This window comes from Elephantulus edwardii, unplaced genomic scaffold (genome assembly GCF_000299155.1).
Source record: "Elephantulus edwardii isolate Elephantulus edwardi_28Jun2011 unplaced genomic scaffold, EleEdw1.0 scaffold00357, whole genome shotgun sequence".
NCBI classification, from domain to species: Eukaryota; Metazoa; Chordata; class Mammalia; order Macroscelidea; family Macroscelididae; genus Elephantulus; species Elephantulus edwardii.
This window is the reverse complement of record NW_006400107.1, coordinates 1,572,986-1,579,493: the sequence shown is the minus strand read 5'-3', so window position 1 is coordinate 1,579,493 and position 6,508 is coordinate 1,572,986. Positions and strand designations below refer to the sequence as shown.

Here is a 6,508-nt window from a genome sequence, read left to right as displayed (position 1 = left end):
CCTCCCCCTCTGGACTCAGTTCTTTCCCCGCCCCCCAGATTGGTCAGTTGGTTGGTCAAGCCCCCGCGAGGCCAGGGAGGGCACCCGTGCCACACCCCCCTCTGCTGGTGGGCTGGTTGGTCAGGTTGGGCAATCGGAAAGGGGAACCAGGTGGCCTTGACCAGCTGCATGGGCTGCGGCTTGTCCATGTGCACGCAGGCGGGTCCTCGTCCCATTGGGACTGGGGACCCCTTGGGCACCTGTGATGTGAAAACAAACAAACAAACATGAGGGAAAGGAGGGGGAAGGCTATAGACCCTGTATGTCCTACTCTGTCTCAGGTGAGTGGTGGGGGTGTCAGCATCGTGATGCCACCTCCATCAGTCTCATTCCAAATGCAGAGCTACACCCAATGGCCTTGCTGTGGGGCCACACTCTGGTCTCTATGCCAGGGCTGGCAGCTCCACATTTAACCCCTAAAGGACTGGAGATCAGTGCCAATCCCCTCCCAACTTAATCCCTCCTACTCAGCTAGACTGGCAAGAGGGCCCAGACAAGGCCAGTGAGGTGAGGTCTGCTACATGAACCATACCAAGCACTGCCTGTGCCATCTTCTGGTACCTGCTTCCTCTGAATAAATCATATTTCCAGATAGGGGCTATGTGTAAGGTGTTTATTTCACCCCACAGATTCTTCCATTCTTCACTCCTCCTAAGTCTCCAGGGATGACTGGGAGTGTCCAGGAGGAGTCAAAGTCTGTGATGGGGGTATCTTGGGAGCAAAGGTGGGGTCTGCAGGCTCCACCTTTCCATTTTCCTCAGCTGTTACCAGGATAAACTGCACCCACAATATTGAACTCAGGTCCCCAGTCTCTTCTGGACTTATAACAGTTGTTTACAAGATGGGTGGCAGAGACCAAATGCAGCCAAGAGACCTTGTGGAACAGGCTGGCCTAGGCAGTGCTGAAGCATTGTTGTGTTCATCCATTCTTTCACATCCTGAAAAAAAACCCTCAAGTCTCATATGCCTAATGCTAGGGATTGAATTGTGTTCCCTAAAAGGACATGTCCAAGTTCTAACCACTGGTACCTGTGAATGTAATCTTAGTGGAGGAAATATAGTTTTTCTTTGCAGACATTAGTAAAGTTACTGAGGTAATACTTGAGTTCAGTGAGTCCTAATTGCTTTGGAATGTTGTTATTGTCATGTGCTGTCATGTCAGAACCAACTCACAGATGACCATTCAGTAAGTCTTCAGAGATTGGAAACCTTATGAGAAGAGATTGCTCTTTTTTCTCTCCAGGAACTTCTGGTGGATTCTAATTGAAGGCCTTTGGATTGATAGTATAACTCTTTAACCACTGGGCCACCAGAGCTCCCTTAATCCTCTTGGAAAGGTAACTTCAAAAGAGGGAAAACAGACACAGAGACAGTCACAGCGAGGTGGCTAGGGGATCACCATGAAAACATGTCCATAACCAAGACACACTGGGGACTACCAGAAACTGAAAGAGACAAAGAAGGAACTTCCCCTGGAGCATAGAAAATACATGCCCCTAAACTTGTGAGAAAAGATATCTGTTCTCTTTTTTTATATTTTTTAAAACTTTTTTTGTTTTTGTTTTAGTGAAATCATATTGTTTTTCATACAATCATTGAGACATTTTTATTTATACTGTTAATTATCATTGATTAATGTAGCTAGCAAGAGAAGGATGGGCAATCTCCTTCCATGTGATTTACTGTCTCTAAAAACCAACTGAAGGGGTAATCATGCACATGACCATGGAAAGGAGTCACATGACCATAGCAATAAGTCACAAGACTTTGATTTCAAGTCTTTTGACCAAGTTAACCCATGATAATAAATCATATGACCATGGCAACAAGTTTCTTGACCATGGCAATGAGTCTCGTGATCATGGACACAAGCCACATGACCATGTCAAAATGTCTTGTGACCCTGTCCACAACTTTTGTGACTGTTATAATGAGTCTTGTGACCATGGCAACAAGTTCATGAGCAATGAAAAAAAAATCTCTTGACAATGGCAACTAGCCTGGTGCCCATGGAAGCAAGTCTGGTGATCATTACAACAACTTTTGGGACCTTGGCAAAAAGTCTTCTACCAAAGCAATAAGTCTTGTGACTATAGTAACAAGTCACAGGACCAAGGCATCAGGTTTCAACACCATGGTAAAAAAGTCTTGTGATCACGAGAGGAGTCTCTTGATCATGGTAATGAGTCATATGACTATAGCAATGAGTCACATGACCATGACAAAATGTCTTATGACTATTTCATGACTATGACAAATAGTTTTGAGACCATGGCAACAAGCCTTGTGACTCTGGCAAGAGTCACATGACTATGATACAGACTCATGACCATGGCAGTGAAGCGTGTGTCCATACCAATGAGTCACATGACCATGGCAACTAGCCTCATGACCAAGACATGAGTCACATTACTATGACATGGAGTTATGTGACCATACTAAGGAGTAACATAACTGTGGCAATTCATCATCACATAACCAAGATAATGAGTCTCATGATTATGGCAGCTTATCAAATGATCATTGCAAGGAGTCACATGACCATGACAAGGAGTCATATAACTTTGGCAATGATTTCTGATGTAAACCCAAGACAAAGAGTCTTGTGACCATGGAAGCATGTCATGTGGCTATGGCAATGAGTCACCTGACCATGGCAATGATTCTCCTGCCCATGGCAACAGCCTAGTAACAATGGGCATGCATCATGTGACCAAGACAGTCACGTGACCAGAACAATGAGACACGTGATCATGACAATGTGTCTCAGGGCAAGGGCAACAAGTATGGACCATGGCAATGACTGTCTGACTGTGGCTGGTTTCTTTAGGGTATATTCCCAGTAGTGGGTCAAATGGTATTTTAATTTCCAGCATTTTGAGAAAGCACCAGACTGACTTCCATAGTCATTGTATCATTTTATATTCCCACCAACAGTGAGTAAGAGTTCCAATTTTTCCACAACCTCTCCAGCATTTGTCATTTGCTGATAAAATTCAAGTTGCAATTTAAGGAAAATTAAAAAATATTGGATAGTAGAGATTCAACGAAAGTGAGGAAGACCCTCAACCAGGTGGACTGACATGGTGACTACCACAATGGGCTCTAATATAACAGCAAGAGTGAGAATGGAACAGGACAAAACAGGGCTTGGATCTGTTGTTCATAGGGTTGTACTTGATTCAATGACACCCAACAACAAAAACAAGCTAGAGGAGCTCCTTCCTATTCTATTAATCTAAAAAAATTTCTTTTTGTTACATTATTTATCGCCTACAGATAACAGTTATCTAAAAATAAAGTATTTGGATTTATAAAAGTCCTATCTGAGTAGGTCATTTCAGTATAATTTCAGAAATATCACAGCTTTTCAAAATTCAAATCACTAGGCAAAGATGCCCATTATCACCTCGCCTATTCAATATTGTATTAGAAGTCTTAGTGAGAGCAATAAGACAAGAGAAATAAAAGGTATCCAAATTGGCAAAGAGGAGGTAAAATAATCTTTATATGCAGATGATCTAATAGTATCCTTAGAAAACCCTAAAGACTCAGTGAGAAGACTACTGGACATAATCAAACAATTCAGCAAAGTGGTAGAATACAAGATCAACACTTGAAAATAAATTTTATTTTTCCATAGTGACAAAGATAACGACTGCACAGGTGCATAAACTAAACCAAGATGGCGGCCCCCATGGATCTGGAGTTGAAGAAGGCCTTTACAGAGCTTTAAGCCAAAGTTATTGACGCACAACAGAAAGTGAAGCTTGCAGACATACAGATTGAACAGCTAACCAGCACACAAAAAAACAAAAAACAAAAAACAAAAAAAACCATGCACATCTTACAGATACAGAGATCATGACTTTGGTGGATGAAACTAACATGTATGAAGGTGTAGGAAGAATGTTTATTCTTTAGTCAAAGGAGGTAATTCACAGACAGCTGTTAGAAAAACAGAAAATAGCGGAAGAAAAAATTAAAGAACTGGAACAGAAGAAATCCTTCCTGGAACGGAGTGTGAGGGAGACCGAGGACAACATCCGCGAGATGCTGATGGCACGCAGGGCCCAGTAGGAGGCCATGAGGAGAAAGCCCCCCACGGGCCCCCTCCCCCTCCTGGTGAGGGCAGGCTCCTGTGCAAGAGAAGCCTCTGCTCTGCCCTGGTGGACACCAGCCAGTTGAACTCATCACTGCACTCTTTGTACACGGCCCTGAGTTCTTCACAGATCCCAGCCCTCTATTTCTGACCCTGGCTCCTCCACAGGACACTGCTCTCTCCTGGGGATGCAGGGTGAGCCCCCAGGAGAGGGGAGGCAGGAGCCATGCAGGCAGAACTTGCCTGAGCCCACTTCTGGCACCATGCTGGCCAGATCAGTAAAGGCATCTGCCCCACCAAAAAAAATAAAAAAGATAACACAGAAACGGGGCTCAGAAAAACAAAATTCATCATGATAGCTAACCACAAGACCAAACATTTTGGAGTAAATTTAACTAAAAACACAAAAAACCTATTCAAAGAAAATGACAAAACATTTCTACAAGAAACAAAAAGATCTGGAGAGATGAAAGAATATACCATTCTCATAGATAGGAAGACTCAGTCTTGTGAAAATGAAAATTCTACCAAAGGTAATGTACAAGTTCAGTGCAATCCCAATACAAATACCAATTCCATTCTTAAACAAGATGTAAAAGGCAATTTCCAATTTCATCTGGAATAGAAAGAAACCCCAAATAAGTAAAACACTCCTGAGAGAAATAAGATAGGAGGCATCTCACTTCCTGATTTCAAATCCTGCTACACTGCCATGGTGGTCAATGGTACAGTGACAGAAACATAGATCAATGGAATAGAATTGAGAACTCAGAAATCATCTTATCTACCTATGGTTAACTGATTTTTGATAAGGAGTTGAAATCAGTTAAGTGGATTAACGAAAGCCTCTTTAACAAATGGTGTTGGCAAAATTGGAAAATTATATGTAGAAAATTCAAGTAAGACCTACACCTCACACCATATACAAAAACCAACTCAAAGTGGATCAAGAGACCAAGGATTAAAACCAAGGACTATAAACTTCATTAGAGAAAAGCTTGGAAGAACTCTAGAAACCCTAAGCCACAATATGAACAGTCGTCTAAGCACCTTGAAAAACTTACAACCAGGAGAGAATAAAACAGATGAGACCTTCTAAGAATCAAATTTCTATGCACATAAAAAAACAACAACAACAAAACCAAACTGCTTTAACAGGATAAAACGGAAAGTTACAGACTGGGAAAAAGATTTAGTCATGACATATCTGATAAGTCATAGCTAAAATTTATAGAATACTCTAGCACCTCAATAAGAAAAAGGTAAACAACCCAATTGCAAAATGGGTACAGGATATGAACAGACTCTTCACAAAAGAAGACATTCAGATGGCAAACAAACACATAAAGAAATGTTCAAAATCCTTAGTTCTTAGAGAGATGCAAATTAAAACAACTATTAGATATAATTTCACCCCAGTAACAAAAGCAAATTTCCACTGAACAGCAAACAACAAATGCTGGTGAGATTGTGGAAAGATTGGAAGTCTTATTCACAGCTGGTGGAAGTCTAAAATGGTGCAGCCTCTATGGAAAGCAGTATGGTGTTTTCTCAAAAAGATGGACATAGAAATATAATTTGACCCAGAAATTCCACTATATTTAAAGAAGCCAGAGTTGTCACCCAAACTGCTACACGCACACTCGTGTTTATTGTTGTGTAGTACAATAACAAAGATATAGAAGCAACCCAAGTGATCATCAACAAATGAATAGACAGAAAAACTATGGTATATTCACACTATGCAGTATTGAAAAACAAGGATCTCATAAAATATAACACAACATGGGTGCCCCTGCAGGACATTATGCTGAGTGAAATATCTGTCATGAAAGGACAAACACTGCATACCACTACTGTTACCTGACTGACTAGGGGAAAACTAAGAAAAGAGGAGATAAATGATGACACTGCATTAGAACCGATGAAGTAGTGAAACAATGAATGAATGAATGGAAATCCAAGTTTTCTGTAAACTTTAATTAAAATATCAAGGAAAAAAGAATGTCATCATAAAAAAAAGAAAAAACAGATGAAGTAAAGAACTGTTTAAAAGGAATGTATGATTAGGCATTATTTGTATGACAGTAGTCCAGAATAAGAGTTGCATAGCAGAGTAGACTGGGAAGTGGGGGAGAGGGAGGAAATGATGCAACAATGAATGAATTTTTTTTTTTGAATGAATGTTTTTTAAAGTGAACTGGAGGGGTAAGGAGGATAATGTACAAAAATGAATGAAGAAAATTCAACTTTTCTCTAAACATTTGCTGAAGTCACAGTAAAAATTTTTAAAAAGAGATAGAAAAAGAAACAGGTCAATTGATGTTACATCAATTCCTAGGGCCTTAGTTTTTGCCAATGACTTCA

General features: G+C 40.7%; 1 pseudogene; it reads left to right on the top strand.

The window, feature by feature from the left end:
- The first annotated feature begins 3,724 nt into the window (after window positions 1-3,724).
- LOC102860631 lies at window positions 3,725-4,119 on the top strand (annotated as a pseudogene).
- The last annotated feature ends 2,389 nt before the right edge of the window (window positions 4,120-6,508 follow it).